Genomic DNA, 19239 nt, shown 5'->3' on the forward strand with positions numbered 1-19239 from the left:
TGTGGCAATCACTTCAGGCTGGGAATCCATTAAGAATGATGAGGTAACCGCACTGTGGCAATGTTACATTTATCTCTGTTTTTGAATAAAGAGTCACTTTCTTCTTTAGGAGAAACTGTTGGTGGTAAAATCTGTGAGTTCTGTCATCTTTTAGTCCTGTGCTTCTGCACTGCTCAGTAGGATGTGTGTATTTTACAACATTAAAGGACCTTGATGTCTAGTGGGACTCTTAGAAATACCCCCATTAGATTAATTTTAAAACATTAAAATAAAATTGAAAACATTAAAAAAATTAGGATATGTCTTACTCAATGGCATTTCATAATTTAGTCAATGGTATTCATCTATTAGGAAGTATAAAATAACGATACATCTTAGATTCAGTGAAATTCGATGTGTAGGTCATGAATTTCATGTTTTGAATTATATTTTGCTAATATTGAATTAATTAACTAACATTTAATTATTAGAATATTCTTTTTGGTTTTTTAAATTTGTTTGTTTGATTTTCAAGACAGGATTTCTCCTTGTAACTGCCCCTGGCTATCCTGGAACTCTCTCTGTAGGCCAGGCTTGCCTTGAACTCACTGATACCCGCCTGCCTCTGTCTCTCAAGTGCTGGGTTTAAAGGCATGCACCAGTACTGCCTGACTGTTTTGTTTTTGTTATTATTTTTTTGAGACAGGATCTCCTTATGTAGCCCTGACTATTCTAGAACTCTCTATGTAAACAAGGTTGACTTCAAACCCACAGAGATCCACCTGCCTCTGCCTCCCAAGTGCTGGAATTAAAGGTACACACCACCACATACATCTTAATTAGATATTCTTGAGATATTAACTATTTTTCTTAAAAGAAAATGCACTGTACATAAGTTAGTGTATGATAGAGCATTTGCCTAACATGTGAAAAGGCCTGGGTTAAATTTTCAGTACTTGTAGTAGGTCTCTAAATTATTTTTATCTTTTGGTTTTAATTATGTTAGGTAAAATGTATATAGAAATTTAACCATTTCTTCTAGGTTTTCCAGCTTTTTTGCAAATAAGTTTCCAAATTATGCTCTAATAATGTGAGTTTCATTGAGTAGGAATAACACACTTTCATTGTAATTTTGTCCCCATATTCTTTCTTTATGCCACATTGGCTAAGGATTTATGAGTGATACTTACTTTTTCAAAGAATCAATTCTTTCTTTAGTTGATTTTATATATTGTTCATTTAGTTTCCATTTCGTTAATTTCTTCTCTAACTTTTAAATGTCTCCCTCTCTCCTGGGTTTGGGATTGGCTTAGTATTGTTTTTCTAGAGCTTTAAGGTGTATCAGTATGTTGTTAATTTAAGATCTCAGAGGTGGTTGTTCTTGTCGTTGTTTTAATATAAGAATTTATATCAATAAGCTTTGTTCTTAGGACTGCCTTGACTGTGCCCCAATGGTTCTGGAACTTTGTTTTCTCATTTTCACTTAACTCTGGGAATTTTAAATTTTCTTTTCTGATTTCTTCAATAGTCCACTATTAATTAAAAAACATATTAAGTTTCCAAGTATTTTTGTAGTTTTTGTAGCTTTTTTTTCTTGTTCGTTTCTATTTTTATTCTATTGTGGTCTGAAACAAAGAATTTATTCTGCTGAGCATTGGTGGTGCATGCCTTTAATACCAGCACTTGGGAGGCAGAGACAGGCGGATCTCTGTGAGTTTGAGGCTAGCTTGATCCCCAGAGAGAGGTCCAGGACAGCTTGGGCTACACAGTGGAAACTCTGTCTTTAAAAACAAAACAAAACAGCAAAAATCAAGCCAAAGAAGAATTAATTAATTAAAGAATTTAAGTACTGTTTTATGGCCTATGATGTGATCAGTTTAGGAGACAGTTCCATGTGCCTCTGAGAACACTCCCTGTCTGTCCAGTGTATATTCTGTATTCACTGGCTAATGATGTGTTGTAGCTCTGAGGTTTTTTTACTTTTATTCTGGAAGACCTATTTAAATGTGAGAGTTGGGTATTGAAGTCCCACACTATTGCTGTATCAGGACCCATACATTCTTTTATGCTATTTGGTGTTTCTTTTACAAAGTTAAGGGCACTAATAAGTGTTTATAATTGTTAAATCTTCTTGATGGATTGTTTTTTCTCCTCCTCCTCCTCTTCTTCTTCTTCCTCTTGTTCCCCTTCTTCTTCTTCACTTTCTTTTTTGAGACAAAGTTTCTCTATATAGTTTTGGAGCCTGTCCTGAAACTCACTTGTAGACCAGGTTGGCTTCGAACTCACCATGATCTGCCTGGCTCTGCATCTGAGTGCTGGAATTAAAGATGTGCACTACTACCTTCCAGCTAAAGATTTGTTCTTCTATGAATAACATGTAGTAGCCCTGTTTATCTCCCCTAATTGCTTTTTATTTAAAGTCTGCCTTATCAGATATGATAGCTGCTGCATCAAACAAGAGATATTCAATCTTCAATCTGGATTTGAATTTTTAATAGGAGCTCTTACCTAATTTTGGTGTTACTTAATATCCAGACTACTCATGATAAAGAAAAGGCAGAATGGAAGAGAAAAGCTGAAGCTGCTCGGCTTCACCGCCAGAAGATCATGGCCCAGATGTCCGCCTTACAGAAAAACTTCATCGAGACTCACAAACTCATGTATGACAACACATCAAAAATGCCAGGAAGAGAAGACTACGTTATGGAGGAAGAGAGGTAAAACAAAGCAAGCATTCTTCTGAAGTCAGGTTTTCCTAAATATATTAAAATGGGAACAACAAAACTAGAAACCAACAAATTTATTTTCTATGCATTGGTATTGTTAGAATTGTAGACTATCATGAGCTGCCATGTGGTGCTGGGAATTGAACCTGGGTCCTCTGGAAGAGCAGCCAGTGGTTTTCATCGCTGAGCCATCTCTCCAGCCCCCATATATTTAGTTCTATAGCTTGCTTTCTCTGCACACATTTTTTATGTTAGCACACATTGATCTATGGTACAGACTTTACAACATTTTCTTTAAATTTCAAGTTTTTAAATATTTTTAAATACTGCATATTTAAGTATGTGCATATTTTTGCACACTTTTTAAAAAATTTATTGTGTGTGTATATGGAGGTCAGGGGACAATCTGTAGGAGCCATTTTACTCCTTGAATCATGCGGGTCCCAGGATTAACTCAGGTCATCAGACTCTTGTAACTTTTACCCCATAGTCTTAAGTTTACATTCTTCTACAAGGCTCATTGGCCTTTACTCTATAATACCCATCCTGCTTTCTCTGATTCTGATTGGCAGCTCTGCCTTTCTTTTTCCCCAAGACCTCTCTGTCCCCAGAAGTCCCACCTAGTCTCTGCCTGCTTAGCTGTTAGCACTCAGCTCTTCATTAATCCAATCACAGTGATACATCTTCATATAGGGTCAAGGAATAGTCCGCAACGACAAGTAGTTATTGTTTTGAGTAAGAGGACCCACAACAGCTGTCGTCCTTATGCTACCCATAAAGTCTGTAGGTTCCCTCCTTCCGCACCTGTGAATATGTGCCCTTCGACTTCCATCTCCTCAGATTTTAAATTAATTCTTTGCCAGTTTCACACAGGTAGGTCATTCATTTTGATTAAACTCATCCTTGATCGTTCTTTTATTCTTTATGAGTGTACAGTCTGCCGTGGTGTGGGTTTACAGTGTTTTATCTGATTTGGGAGGCTTCAGATGCTTCCTGCTTTCCCTTATTACTTTGTCAGGGCACTGTCATATGTACTTCTGTAGTTGTGCCTGTAGTTCTACCAGGGCAGAACTTAACGAACTTTAATTTCATTAACGTATTTATTTCTGAGGTAAGGTCTCACTATGTAGCCTAGCTGTCCTGGAACTCTGTCCTGGAGGTCTACAAACTGATCTCCCACTCCCACTGCTTCTGCCTCTCAAGTGCTGGGGTTAAAGTTGTGCACCACCACGCCTAGCTAGGCTGAAACATTAGCAGATACTGCACATTGTCTTTCCAGGTGACTGTCAGCTTCTACTACTAGTGTATGAACATGCTTCATTATCACCAGTTAAAGCTTGTGGCTAGGAGCGAAGCTCAGTAGTAGAGTGCTGGCTTGGGTCAATTCCCTGGCACCACAGACTGAAAAGTAAACCACTTAGTCCAAGGGTGAACGCTCATAAAGTTGTTTACTGACTTTTTGCATTTTGTCTTCTGCCAATGCCTGTTATTCTCTTTTGCCTATTTCTGTGGGGGCCTTTGCTCCTTCTTGTCCTCCTGGTTTGTATCTTTAAACATTATTTCCCATATTTTGTCCTTATTTCTTTAACACATAAGGGTTAGCCATAAAGAAGTTCTCAGTGAAGCCAGGCATGATGGTGCCTTCCTGTAATCTCAACACTTGGGAGGCAGAGGCAGGGCTGCCACAAGTACAAGGCCAGTCTGAATTATACAGTGAGTTTCATATCAGTCTGGCTAAATAGTGAAACCCTATGAAACTCTCAACAAACAGAAAACTTGAAAAGCGAAAGAATTCTCAGTGTTGATGAAGGCAGATTTCTCAATCTCTTTTTTTTAATTGTAGAAAAATCAACACTTTATTTGTAATATTTACTACATATTGACCAGTTTTGAGCCATCTATATCTTTATAGGATTTGTCTGGAAATTCATAAACGACACTTAAATTTAATTTTTTTGTCTTAATTCCTTTTCTTTTACTATCTTTATTATAGCTATATTACTTTATTTTTAATTGGAGAAAATCAAATGGTATAAATAAATTTGAAGTTCCTTTGGATACTTAATCAAATCCTATTTTCCTTTCTGCCTTCTGTGGTTAAGTTTTTTTTTTTTATTTTTAAATTTATTTATTTATTAAAAATTTCCACCTCCTCCCCATCACCCTTTTCCCTCCCTCTCTCCACCTCCCCCTCCCTCTCCAGTCCTAAGAGCAGTCAGGGTTCCCTGCCCCGTGGGAAGTCCAAGGTCCTCCCTCTCCATCCAGGTCTAGGAAGGTGAGCGTCCAAACAGACCAGGCTCTCACAAAGTCAGTCCATGCAGTAGAGTCAAAACCCAGTGCCATTGTCCTTGGCTTCTCAGTCAGCCTTCAGTGACAGCCACCTTCAGAGAGTCCGGATTGATCACATGCTCCATCACTCCCAGTCTAGCTGGCCTTGGTGAGCTCCCATTAGATCAGTCCCACCGTCTCAGTGGACGCACCCCTTGAGGTCCTGACTTCCTTGCTCATGTTCTCTCTCCTTCTGTGCCTCATTTGGACCTTGGGAGCTCAGTCCAGTGCTCCAGTGTGGGTCTCTGTCTCTGTCTCCATCCATCGTCAGATGAAGGTTCTATGGTGATATGCAAGATATTCATCAATGTGGCTATGGGACAAGGCCAGTTCAGGCACCCTTTGCCCTGCTGTCCAAGGAACAAGCTGGGGACATCCCCATTGACCGGAAAACAACCTATGTGCCCCTCAATAGAAGCATGGTTAAAGAAAGTGTGGAACATATACATTTTAGAATTTTACTCAGTGGTAAAAAATAATGACATCTTGAATATTGCATGCAAATGGACGGAAATAGAAAACGCTTTACTGAGTGAGATAACCCAGACCCAAAAAGATGAATATGGTATGTCACTCATAAGTGGATTCTACCCATAAATAAAAGACATTGAGCCTATAATTCGTGATCCTAGAGAAGCTAAATAAGAAGATGAACCCAAAGAAAATCGTATGGTTATCCTCCTGGATATTGGAAGTAGACAAGATTGCCAGGCAAAAGTTGGGTGCACGGGGGGTGGGTGTAAGGTGAGATGGGTAGAGAGAAGGGAGAAGGGGAGGATTGGGGAGAGCTTGGGGGAATGGAATGGGTTGGATGGAGGAAAGGTGGATATGGGAGTAGGGAAGTAAATATCTTAATTAAGGGAGCCATTTTAGGGTTGGCAAGAGATGTGGTTAAGTTTTATATGCATAACCCTGCATTGAAGAGGTTAAAAGAAAGGTTGGAAGTTCAAGGCTAGTCTGAGCTACAATGGCTTGGAGACTAGCCTGAGCTACACATAAGTGAGACTAAACATGTTATAAATATATATTTCAGAATTTTTATTATACTATTACAGGTGAATATATGTAGTTACAAAATTATGTGGTTTTATGCTATTCAACCTTTTGTTTGCATAAATGATATGTACTTAATTATTATCTCTAAGGATGTGGGGCTACTTGTTACTGCTGAGCAGTACCCTTTGAAATCATGTAATGTTCTATATTATGCTAATTCACTTATACTGATGAGCATTTGAGTTATTTATAGTTCACTGAGTGATATACCATATTTTAGGGAGCTTCTTGTACAGTTTTGCAGGCCTCTGAGGCCAAGTTACCTGGGTTAGTTAAATCTTGCTGTTGTTACTTACTGATGCTGAGTTCCTAGGTCTGCCTTTTAGTAACTTTAGGCTCAGTTTCTCCCTCTGGACAAATGGAAGTAATTACAGTACCTTATAGAGGACCGCAGCCACATACTCCATCACAAGATGGCGCTGACTTCCGGTTTCACCGCCAGGTGAGCGCACATGTGCTTGGTAACTTTCCACTGAGTCCCCGCCTACTCCCGAGGCATCATCTGGGATAATGGACAGTTGACCTATCCAAGAGTGACACGCCCAAAGTGAGGACTGTTTCCAATATATATGAGGATGGGCTCCCCCATTTTGGGGGTCCCTGGCCATGTTGGCTGATGCTCTTTCTTCCAATGGGCATTAAAGCTATTTCTGCAGAAGGATCCTAGTGTCCCGCGTGGTTCTTGATGGCGAGACGGTAGCGTGGGACATATGGTGCCGAAACCCGGAAAGAAAAACTCTGCACCGCCGGAGACCAGGAGGGATTCAGAACTGCAGGTATGCATGCTCAGAGAGATATGACTCTGAAGTCCAGGATAGCATATCAGAAACTGAGCAGCAGTGGGAGGTTGTGCGCGTGCACCCAGATAAGTAAAAAATGACCCTCCGGTAATTCTAAGAAGGATGGGGGAGAAAACTGACCTACAAAGTCAAAAGCTTTATGTTATGTTGTTTGCGTTGTTTTTTATGTACTGGACAGGAGAAAGATATTTGAATTTAGGAACTGCTAAGGATATGATGTTTTGGAAAAGAGGTTCGGTTTTCGTCTCCACAGAAAATAAGAGCCTAAAGGTGTACTTGGAATTTATGTGGTTTGAATCACCGAGACCTCCTGAAATGTTGTAGTGTATACCCCTAAAATGCAACGTACCAATTCAGCAGGAAATAGCCAGAGAGACTGACGACGCCCAAATTCCCTAAAAGATTAAGTGAGGTCCTTTCAATGGTTGCAGAGCAGCAAGCCTGCTTCTCTGAGTTCCGCTTTGCTCCGTACACCGGTTTGGGCTTGGAGTGGGTGCAGCTGCGGCTGGAGGGCGGCTGGAGCGGAGCTTTGCTCGATGGCTATGGTGGGGGACACGTTGCGCCGGCTCAGTTGGTGCCTGGCCTGGAGGGTGTCACAGCAGTACCCAGAATGAGAGCGGTGCCACAAGCTGCCAGGCCAGAAGGTTTCCACTTGGCTATAGCTTATGGCAGCTTGCCCAATTGGGCTGTGAATGGAAAACTCCAGCCTTATGTGTGACCAGTGTACCATATGAGAATTTTGCAAAAATGGCTAACTTGTCCCGAGAATTGTCTTTGTATCTTGCAGGAAATTGGACCAAAAATTTTGATGATTTACTGTCCTCCTTGAGACGGTCCATCGTGACAATCAACTCCACGCGAGTGGACATAAGCTTGGCCGTAGAACTCCAGTCCTGGGTCGTGTCCTTCATCCCCTACTTCAAAGAATGGGTGGGGGTGGGAAGGTTTGGAGCAGCCCTATGCTGTGGATTAGTATTTCTCCTCTGGATGGTCTGCTGACTCTAATCCCAAAGCCATAGGGACAAAGTGGTTATTGCACAGCGCTGGCTGCCCTGGAACAGGGAACCTCCACTTATATGTGGTTATCTATGTCAAAGCAGTAAGGTTTAAGCCAACCAGCTCCTGCACCCCTAGGACTGTGGTCCATGGCACAGGGAGGAGTGCTTGGCTTAGCTAGCCCTGAAGGTTGTCGAGCTGAAGAGCATCGCACAGAGAATGGCCTCTCTGAGAGATAAGTCGCCCTGCATAAGGGTTTCCTGCCGTATATTCCCTTTCCCAGAAAAATGGCAGAGGGCAGGCCGGATAAGTTCCAGGTGTCATGAACCTAGGGGCAGATTCTGTGTAAGCCCATTGTTAAGTTTCCACTTTGGGAAGTGCGACCTCTATCTTTGCCTTCTGAGGGAGTTGCCTTTCTGCAAGTAGTAATAAAAGGGGGAGATGTAGAAGACCGCAGCCACATACTCCATCACAAGATGGCACTGACATCCGGTTTCACCGCCAGGTGAGCGCACATGTGCTTGGTAACTTTCCACTGAGTCCCCGCCTACTCCCGAGGCATCATCTGGGATAATGGACAGTTGACCTATCCAAGAGTGACACGCCAAAAGTGAGGACTGTTTCCAATATATATGAGGATGGGCTCCCCCATTTTGGGGGTCCCCGGCCATGTTGGCTCATGCTCTCTCTCCCAAGGGGCATTAAAGCTATTTCTGCAGAAGGATCCTAGTGTCCCGCGTGGTTCTTGCTGGCGAGACGGTAGCGTGGGACAGTACCTACCTTATGTTTATTGTAAGAATTAAGTGAAAAAACATAAAATATGTGAAACAGTGTCTAATATAACAAACCATTATAAATCCTTGCTTTTATTTGATTTTGTTATTATCAAAGATATCTGTAGCTCATAAAGATTGCTACATCATTAAGATTTATTAAAAGTTTAAATTTTTGTAGTCTTTATACCTACTAAAATAGAATTAGAAACCTAAATGTCTAAGGAGAGGGATTAGATAAAAGCATTATGGTACTACAGTCGCAAGAGTAGCTCTAGGCAGCTATTTAAAATGTTTCTGAGTAAATCTTAATACATGACACAATAATAAAGGTATAAACAAGTAAAGCAATATTTACGTAAATAAATCTGTATATATAGTATGATGTTTATACAAAATGTGTATGATAAATAGAAAGCAAACTAAGAAGAAATAAACAAGATTACTAGTGCTTACACTGTCGATACAATGCTTTTTTTCTTAATATTTTTCTATATTTTACAGAATTTTTTTAATATATGTACTACATATTTATTATTAAAAAGAAATGGCCCCAATTCTCTTGATATAGTAAGTTAAGTAGCATAATATGCATACTATTCTGTAATGTATTTCTCTGTGCACTTAGAACAAACTGAACTTTCTAGTTAGAAAATTAACTTAAAGCCAGAAAATTCGGGGTGATTTCTAAAGGTAATATTGCTAACTGTAATTTTTATTTATTTACTTGAGGTTTTCCAAAATGTAAAGGCAAAAATCAAAACATATGTCCTAATTTCTGGTTGTTCCCTTTGGTACCACTGCAGCGGTCAGTGGCTGCTCTTGAATTGCTTTGGGTTCTAAGCGGGGTCCAGCTGTTCCTGAAAAGGAGGTGCTGACATGCATCCTCTGCCAGGAAGAACAAGAGGTGAAACAAGAAAACAATGCCATGGTATTATCAGCCTGTGTCCAGAAATCCACTGCCTTAACCCAGCACAGGGGGAAACCCCTAGACCTCTTAGGGGTATGTATTGCTTACTTAATCAACTTTCAGCCATTTCTTTTTTTTAAAAAATATTTATTTATTTATTTATTTATTTATTTATTTATTTATTTATTTATTATGTATACAATATTCTGTCTGTGTGTATGACTGCAGGCCAGAAGAGGGCACCAGACTCCATTACAGATGGTTGTGAGCCACCATGTGGTTGCTGGGAATTGAACTCAGGACCTTTGGAAGAGCAAGCAATGCTCTTAACCTCTGAGCCATCTCTCCAGCCCCTCAGCCATTTCTTTCATGTCTAATTCTATGTAATTAGAAAAAAATAAATGTTGAAAGAGTTTTAACAGTGAGATTGTAAGTTCTGCTTGATTATATCACATATTTGTTTGTAACATAGATTAGGTTCTTACTTGCCATGCTGAATACTTGGCTTTTTTTTTTTTATTAGTTTTGATTTTTGTTAGTTCTTAGTCACATTGCTCAATCCATCTAGTTTTGGTTTTATTTAATCTTGCTGAACCATTTGAAAGTAGATTGCTGGCCTCATAACAGTTCATCTCTAGGTATTTCTGAATGCATTTTCCAAAACTAAGGATAGTTTATTATATACCTACCACACTATTGTTGTATTTAAGGAAGGAATATCATATATAATCTTTGTTTCTATATCTGTCTTCAGTGGGGAGGCATATTTTTAAACAAAAATCTAAACATATATCTAATATTTAAACATACTTTATGAAGTTTGTTTTAACTGGGCAAGATAGCTCATGCCTGTAATCCCAGCACATGGAAAACTAAGGCAGGAAGATTTACATTAGATGGAGGTGAACCTGGCCTACATAGTAAGTTCAAGGCCAGTCTAAGCTATATAGTGAGATAATGTCTCAAAAACAAAGCAAAGTAAAAGTGTATTTTAGTTGGTTTAATGTAGACCATTTCCTTGCCCCCTTTTTTCATAATAATAACTGTTTTGATAAACGCAGGCTTATAATTTTATCTAATGTCTCACATTGTACATTTATCTCTCTGCCTTATGATTAGATTTATATTAAACATTTACTTCATGAAATTTTAATTAGGTGACACATCATACTTACCAGAAGTTGTCTGCTTTATTTTTTTAAATTCTCTTGAAGTAATAATGATAATAATAAACTAACATTTATTAATATTTGACATGATTAAACCCTGTGTCTGTTTGCTTACTATATCTCACAACAACCTTGTGCTTTACAACCACCTTATAAATGAAAGGACTGAGGCAGAGAGGCGTTAACTGGCCTCAGGCCATTAGTGATGCAGTGACATTATAATTTGAAGTCCATTCTCTGTTTCTTTTTTCCCTATTAATGTTGTCATTTCTAGGGTTCAGAGAGATGACTCAGCAGTTTAGAACACTTGCTGCTCTTGCAGAGGACCTGGGCTCTCTATGATGGCTCACAACTGTCTGCAACTCTAGTTCCAGAGGATCCAGTGCCCTCTTCTGGCCTCTTGGGAACCAGGCATACACATGCTGCAGACATACATGCAGGCAAGTACAAATATAAAAATGAATTTTTATAAGTAGTTGTGTATACAAATTATCTTTAAAAGTATAAAGGTAAATTTGCTCTTGAAGCATAAAAAAGCTTGAAGCTATTGTTCTGAATTATAGCATAAATGAATATAGAGTTGTTTAAGCCATACAAATTTTAGAATCCAACCTGATGGCCAGCTGCTTTCCTCTTTTTTTCACTATTTTTACTATTAGGAAAATGTATATTGCATCTTACTATCGCTGCTGTACTTGGATATTCTTAAGAAATACAATTTTGTGATTAAAATTTTTAGATCTGAAAACTCTTTTATTCCACTCTCACCTCCTTAACTCAAGAAAACATAAGTACATACCTCTTATTTCTGTCTTTCTGAACCAGAAATCCTGGACCCCCCTTTCATGGATCCAGACCTGGCACATGGGACTTATACAGGAAGCGGTGGTCATGTCATGCATGCAGTGTGCTGGTAGAAGTAAGTTGTCCCTCTGACATGTTCTTGAAAGAGACTAGGAACATTGATGTTCATTACACACCACAAGAAGGCATGTTTTCTCATGTCTTCTGTTTTTTTTTTACTAGAATAATTAAAGCAATTATAATTACTAATCCTTTTTGCATGATGCTAATTATATTTTTATTTATTGCAAATCTTAGGAATTGATGTATAAAGTTCCCACATTCGTGTTTTCAGGGATTAGGAGTATAGCTTGGTAATATAGTATGCACTTAGCATGCTCAGTGTGCTGCCTGGTCAGTTCCTAGCACTGAAGATGCATTTGCTTCCCACAAACTAAACAGTATTAATGCTGTTTGCTGCTAGTCATGCAAGAGAAGCAGTAACATTTATTTATTTATTTTCATTTTTATTTTCAATACAGGGCTTATCTGTGTAGCATTGGCTTTCCGGGAACTGGCTCTGTAGAGTATGTACCTCTTAGCCAGATACTAGACTAAGCACTTCACAAATACTGATTTAAATATTTTGACAACTCCCTGATGACTGTGATTCTGTTCCCCACTGTTAAATAATGAAGAGCTTAGCATGGCTGCCTGTCTCCGACACCCTGGGGATCCCACAAACACAGAGAGTTACCCCAGCAAAATAATCATGCCTGCATTTGGCCTCTAAATGCACTTGGTTCAGCACCAGTATTCACTTGGGTTAATTCCTGTCCCCTTATATTCCCCATGTGCCTTTTGTGTCCCTGATAGACCATACCAAAGTCTTCATCTTCTGTGGGACTCTTTTAGCTTAGTGCCCAGGGCCAGCCCGCCCTTAGAGTGGGAAGTGTAGATCCTCAATAGAAGCCAGGGCATACTCGGCTGGGCTCGCTGTCCTAGATGGCTGACCAGTCACGTCCCTGAGTGCAGGCCATTTCCTTGTTCCTGTCTTCCCATGCTCATTGTCAACCACTGCACGCAGACCTGATGGCCATCACAAGTTCAGCACCAATTAGCAAGGTCTTCCTTCAACGAGAACTAAGTTTATGTGTATTTCTCTTCCACACTTCCTTGTGCTTCCCAAGTCTCCCAGAGCTGAGTACCCACCTTTACCACTGCTTGTTTGAGCTCCTGGCTCCGGCTCTTCAAATCCATACCTAGGGCCCCCTCCAGCTGCTGCCACTCCAGGGCAAGAAACTGAGCAGCCTCTTCAGCTCTGTTTTCAGGTTTTCTGTCATTTTCTGTCACACTGTCCTCACAGCCATTTCCTGAAGTCTGAGTCCTTAAGTTTTAGGTACTTAAAAGGGTGAAATGTTTCTGTGTCTAGTATTTTCAAAAGTTTTTTCAGGTCGTGGGATAGTTATAAAAATGACCAATGACCGCCGAGTCACATCCCTAACAGTTAAGACACGTTCAGGAATGCTGTAGGACCACTCTGTGTCCTGCATAGGACAGTTGCATCTAAGATAGATAAAGGGGATTGTGGTAGCAAACATCTTTGATTCCAGCACTCAGGTGTAGCCTGAGCTACAACACTATTGTAAAGGTCTGGTCTGAGGGAGGAAAACAAAAACAGCATTTGATGTGGGCTGGAGCAATCAAGAGAGCCTTACTGGGAGATTGATCTGTATGTGACTCTTGAAGGGCAAGCCTTAAAAACACCTGTTCATTCCCTATAGCACTTACAATGAGTCTCACACAGAACTGATGTCATAAGGATAACTCCTGAGAAAGGAGGGAGAAAGTTCCCTAGCTTGTTGGGAAACTGTGTGGAGCCTGAGCTCACTGATACAAGTCTGACTGCACATGAATTTCTCCAAGAAGCAGGAGCTGTGAACTCTGACATATTCCATGCTGGTAAGATCTGCGGCCCTGACATGCGCAGTGGTGCTCCTCATCAACGTCTGCGTTTCTCCTCAGACCTGGGGATGCCACCAGAACGCCAGAGCTGGACGAAACCAGAGCAGAGAGGTAGTGCGATGCCAGGGAGGCAAGCCAGACCCAGGAGCGATGGCAAACCCGAAAAACCGCTGGTACCTCCCAAGGGGAACCTCAGGCCGGGCAGCAGAGGGCGGTCCCTAATGCGGTCCCTGTGGAGGCTGAGGAGGAGGCTGAGGAGGCTGAGGAGGAGGAGGAGGAGGAGGAGGAGGAGGAGGAGGAGGAGGAGGGGAGGAGGAGGAGGAGGAGGAGGAAGAAGCTCCTCTGGTTTTGGCAGCAGAACCGCCTAATGCTGGAGGGTGATGAGCTGGCCACCAAATGGTGTCTGGAACAGCTGGTCTTCAGCGACATCAAGGACTACGAGGTTGCGCTGCTGCTGCTGCTGCTTTGGCTGTGGAGCTCGCCTGATCAACGACAAGGAAGCTCGGATGACTCTGAAGTGGAAGATGAAGCAAAAGGTAATCTTCCGCAGAAGAAGCCAGTTTGGGTGGATGAAGATGATGATGATGAAATAGTTGACATGATGAACAGTCGGTTTCGGAAGGATATAATACAAAATGCCAGCGAAAGTAAACTCTCAAAAGATAAGCTTCAAAAGAGACTTAAAGAGGAATTCCAGCCTGCCACGGGAGGAGTACCTGATTGGGCACAAGCGGAGAGAATCTGCAGATGAGGAAAGTGAAGAGGATGAAGACGATTTGTTGCAAAGGGCTGGGAATTTCATATCTGCATCCACTTCTCTTCCTGGAGGACTTCTGAAGATGAAGAACTGCCGTCCTGCCAGTGCTGAACGGACTACCACCGCTCAGATCTCAACAGTGCGGCTCCATCCTGGAGCACAGGTGGTGATGCTCTCTGGGGTAGACAATGCTAAATCACTATGTCAGGGAGATGGCAAAACAAACCCGAAAATCCAGAGCACCTATTTGGGAAAGTTTCCAATCTTTAAGGCTTGTTTCAGTGCTAATGGAGAGGAGCTTTTAGCCACAAGTGTGCACAGCAAGGTTCTTTATGTCAATGATATGCTAGCTGGAAAGTTAGTTCCTGTACATCAAGTGAGAGGTTTGAAAGAGAGACTAGTGAAGCGATCTGAAGTCTCTCCAATTCCTGCTCAGAAGCGGCACGGCTGGGTTTTCCCATTTGCTGTCAATGAAGACTAAAGAATTAATCGGTAGCATGAAGATCAATGGGAGAATGGCAGCTTCCACATTCTCTTCTGATAGTAAGAGGGTATGTACTCCTGGGAATGGAGAGTTTATGTGTGGGATGTGAATTCGAGGACGCGCATTAACAGAGTCCTTGACGAAGGCAGTTTGTATGGATTAGCATTGCTGCATCAGAGTGGGCTGTATGTGGCTTGTGGCTCTGAGAGTGGAGTGGAAAACACAGACAGTCAAGAGTCTTGCTGCCAACAAACCAACCCAAAGCCAATAAAGGCCATAGTGAACCTGGTCACGGGAGTCACTTCCTTGACCTTCAATCGCAGAAATCTTCAAGGAAAATGAAAGAAGCTGTCAGATTGGTTCATCTTCCTTCCTGTGCACCATTTTCTAACTTTCCGGTTTTTCAAAGGACTGCTATTTCTCGTGTTCAAACCCTGGATTTTTCTCCCAGGGTTGGATACTTTGCCTTGGGGAATGAGCGAGGCAAAGCCCTGTTGTATAGGTTGCACCATGACTCAGATTTCTAAAGATGTTTTTTTTTCTGAAATCCAGTTGAACCCACCTCAGTCCATCTTCCCAGAAATTTCCCAGTGTGTGATGATATATGGATAATGACTTGTGGGATCCATGCTTAAAATTAGCAGCAATGTCTTAATATATAAATTTTATTTGAAAGGAAGAAAAAATATCTGTGGCCCTTCCCTTTTATCCTCAAGTCAGACATGCTCAGGTGACTTGTTTGGGCCAATAAAATAGACCCTTTCTGAGGGGAAGGCCACTGAGAGTTTGGAGGCCTTTACTGTGACTGCTTTACAAAGAATTCCCCAGGGGGACTCCTCTGACAGCCTGGGACCCTCAGTGACAAAGAGGCTGCAAAGAAGTCCCAAGATCATCCTAAGAATTTGTTATGGAATCTGACTCAGGCCCTTCTGACCTTGGTGGGCTGTGGAATTGTGACCTGATTGCCCTAGAGATAATGAACCCAGAAAGGGTACCAGATGGGTTTCTCTAGTCTTGGACTGAAGAGAGCATCACAGCAATAGAACACAGCATTTCTGCAGGAGAACGGAGAGTTTTTGCAGGAGAACAGAAAGCTTCTAAGGTCACTTTCAAATGGACACTAGACTTGGGACATTTTATTTGTTCTGCTAAAGCTATTTTAAAGTAGAGACAATGTAGAAAAGGGACATCTTCTAGCTAACTTGGAATTCTAATCCCATGTCAGAATTAGAAGTATCGGAGCAGACATTAGAACACATCATATGGCAATGCAGTTCTCTGGAGAAACCATAGGACTTTAGAGATGAGACCGAGAAAACTCATTTCCCCTTTACAGATATCCGACGTTTGATGACGCAGGGCGATCGGTAATGAAAAGTCCCCAGACTAGCTTAATACAAAATATACAGCCTTAATAAACAGAAGAAAGGAAACTTACAAAAACCAGGGTTCCAGCGATCCAGGAACGCAGAGGGCAAAAAGAGAGGAGGAGGCAAGCACACCTGGATCTTTTATTTGTTTTGTGTTGCCCTGGGGGACCCACCCTAAGCAGAATGTGATTGGCTGAAGTTCCCCATCACACGTTTGTCCCTTGAATGGAGTATAACCTGCAGGAATAGCTTTTAAACCAAAGGGATCAGGTTCGAAATCCACTTGTACAATGAGATAGCCAGCCTGCTTTCCCCAAGCAGCACCTTCATACAAAAGTGTAATTATACTACCCGACCTGCATGAGCTAGAAACTCCTGCACTGTGTGTCCTAGGAGACGGACATTGCTGTTGTGCTGTTTTCTCCTGAGACAGAGTCTCGCTATGTAGCACAGGCTGTCTTTACCTTACTATACAGACAAGACTGACCCTGGACTTATGATCTCCTGTCTCAGCCTTCTGAGTGCTGGAGTTACAGGCAAGTGCCTAACATTTCCAGTACTCTTTCAGAACTATACTCAAGGGTTCAGGGACTTCATCCCAGCAACTCTGCTCCTTTAACTCAGTCTTGGGATGGATTTCTTCCCCCCACCTCGTCTCCCTTGTCTCTGGCAGCTGAGGCTAGAAGGATGCTCACAGCCCCCTGAGGCTGGTCAGTGAGAAGGGAGGATCTTCAGGACTTTATTATTCCGGGAACCATCCCTCCTCCACTCTCCAGAGTACAGACACAGGTACGTAACAACTGTGCCGACAGACAGCCTCACACAAATCTTCATTCCGAAAATAACACATTATTTTACAATAGTTCAGGAAAGTCCTTGGGAGGTTGTGATTAAAATGGAATCACCATAGAACATAGAGCTGATCGGTGAGCCCTCAGTCCTCTCTCTTCAGGTGATGAGCACAGAAGGGAAGACATGATGTCGGCAATGAGAAAGCCGGCGGCTAGCAAGGGGGACACATGCACAGTGTTATCACTCGTGACCACTGCACTCAGGTCTGGATCAGGTGCTTTGTCTTCTCTTCCCATTGCCTCAGCCCTGTTCGCAGAGCCGGGTGACAATGGCATTGAAGACAGAATAACTTACAACCATGAGCCATAGCTCAGGGGTTCTTGAGGCTAGAAGTTGTGATGCTCCGGCTCCCAAGTGGCTTCAGGAAATCCCCCCTCCCCGCCCCAATGGAGGAACATCCAGAAAACAGGATACACCAGGCCTTGCCTTCTAACCTGTCCTCACAGCCCACCTCTGTTGTTATGGGAACTTTCCAAGGAGATATGGAAGGGTTGGACGACTGTTCTTAAAACTACAATTCTGACATTAGAGATGAAGGAATGACAAGTTCTGAGAGCTGTGGTTGAAGGAGAACTTTATAGATGACCTGTGAAACACAGGATGAGGAGGACATGAATTGTCAGGAAGTATATGGTTGCCAGTAGTGGCACTCGGGACTGGAAACGGCAGAGTGAACGCAGAACCCGCTTCCCAGCGCCACTCCGGGTCTGAAACAAACAAAACAACAACAACAACAGCAATAAAATGAGGAAGTCAGCTCCATGTGAAGGCTTTCTCTTCACCAGTAATTCTGCATCTCAGTCAACTGATCCCATCCTCACAGCAGAGGGGCAGCCCTGGAGAAAGTGTCCTCAGTGGCTGAACCCCAATAACACTGCCCATCTCCGTACCTCAGCCCATTCCCACCACAGAGCTCTCCCTGCGTCCTTCCCTCTTACCCTTGGGCAGCTGCTGCTCGGGATGTCTATCCGGACTGACGTCTCCTGAGTGCCACAGGCACCAGTGGTAGGACTCCGGGCCGGAACCCGTTGACTCTGCCCCAGCCTGTGTTGAGAGAAAGATACAACACACGTCCCCTGCATGAGAATCTTCCCAGCCAATCCTGGCAAAGATTTCTCCCATGGGCCAGGCCCACACAGTAGTAAAGAAACTGTTTATGTAGGATGCTGGCTTGGGTGCTTCCGGTTGGGAAGCTGGAACTAGAACCCAATGCCCGTTTGTCTTTATGCCTCATGGTCTTCCCCCCTCTATACTAAATTTTATTCAGAAACTCACTCATTTCTCTCTCACCTTCTCCACAGCACTGTGGTTCTTTGTTTTTGAGAATGGGGCTTACTATGTAGCCCAGACTGGATTTGAACTTATGATTCTCCTGGCTCTACTTCCCAAGGCTGGGATTACAGGCATGCGCCCTCACACTCGACATTTTTTTAAAATTTATAATAGGCAAAGAACTCAAGAAATTCTGTTGGACTCTTAGTATGAGGCTGAGCTGCAGCCCCTACAGCTTCTGCAGCCACTGCAGCTTTCTGCCCTGATTTCTACTGATGAGCTTATTACTTAATTTTGGAAATTCTCCATTTAAGGAGAAGCTGCCTTGACTCAGTGTCCTCTGTGAACAACAGGGCAAGGCGTGTCTCATCACTCATTTGCCTACAGGGCAGACGATTTAACTAGAGAGGAGAGCATGCAAAGCCCCTTTCCTCTTCCTGTTTCTTCCCCACACAGGGAGTCTCCATCAAGTGAACACTTCTCTGTGGGCAGCTCTCTTCCTCAGCGGAGAGGAAATACCTTAATCTGAACCTGGTTGAACTGGGCCGTATTTAGTTGCCCTGCTTTCCATTCTGGGTTTTTTTTTGTTATTGTTGTTGTTTTGTTTTTTGAGACAGGGTTTCCCTATATACCGAGGGAGTCTGTCCTAGAACTTGCTCTGTTGACCAGGCTGGCCTCAAACTCACAGAGATCCACCTGCCTCTGCCTCCCAAGTGCTGGGATTAAAGGTGTGTATCACCAACACCTGGCCTCCATTCTGCTCTCAGTCAGAAGGAAAGTGGGGAGAGGCTAAACTTAGGTTACTGTGGTCCAGACACAGGCTCCAGAGTCATCCTGACTAAGCTGTCTCAAGTGGTCCCGAGCCTCCCCATGGACCAGGTTTCTCATAAGTGGCAGAGAAACGGCCATGAACAAATAGGTCTGAAAGTCTCTGCAAGGCCACTACACAAGCTGCACTGTGTTCCCATAGAGCCTACCCTCAAGGCTACCTAGACGGTGTTGAGAAAAAAAAGCTGTAT

General features: G+C 42.4%; 1 pseudogene; it reads left to right on the forward strand.

Annotated features, from left to right (window-relative positions):
* The first annotated feature begins 13502 nt into the window (after positions 1 to 13502).
* On the forward strand, positions 13503 to 15317 carry LOC148120678 (U3 small nucleolar RNA-associated protein 18 homolog pseudogene; annotated as a pseudogene).
* Positions 15318 to 19239: the final 3922 nt, after the last annotated feature.

The sequence above is a fragment of the Myodes glareolus genome, chromosome 10 (assembly GCF_982192425.1).
Source record: "Myodes glareolus chromosome 10, mMyoGla1.1, whole genome shotgun sequence".
Classification (NCBI taxonomy): domain Eukaryota; kingdom Metazoa; phylum Chordata; class Mammalia; order Rodentia; family Cricetidae; genus Myodes; species Myodes glareolus.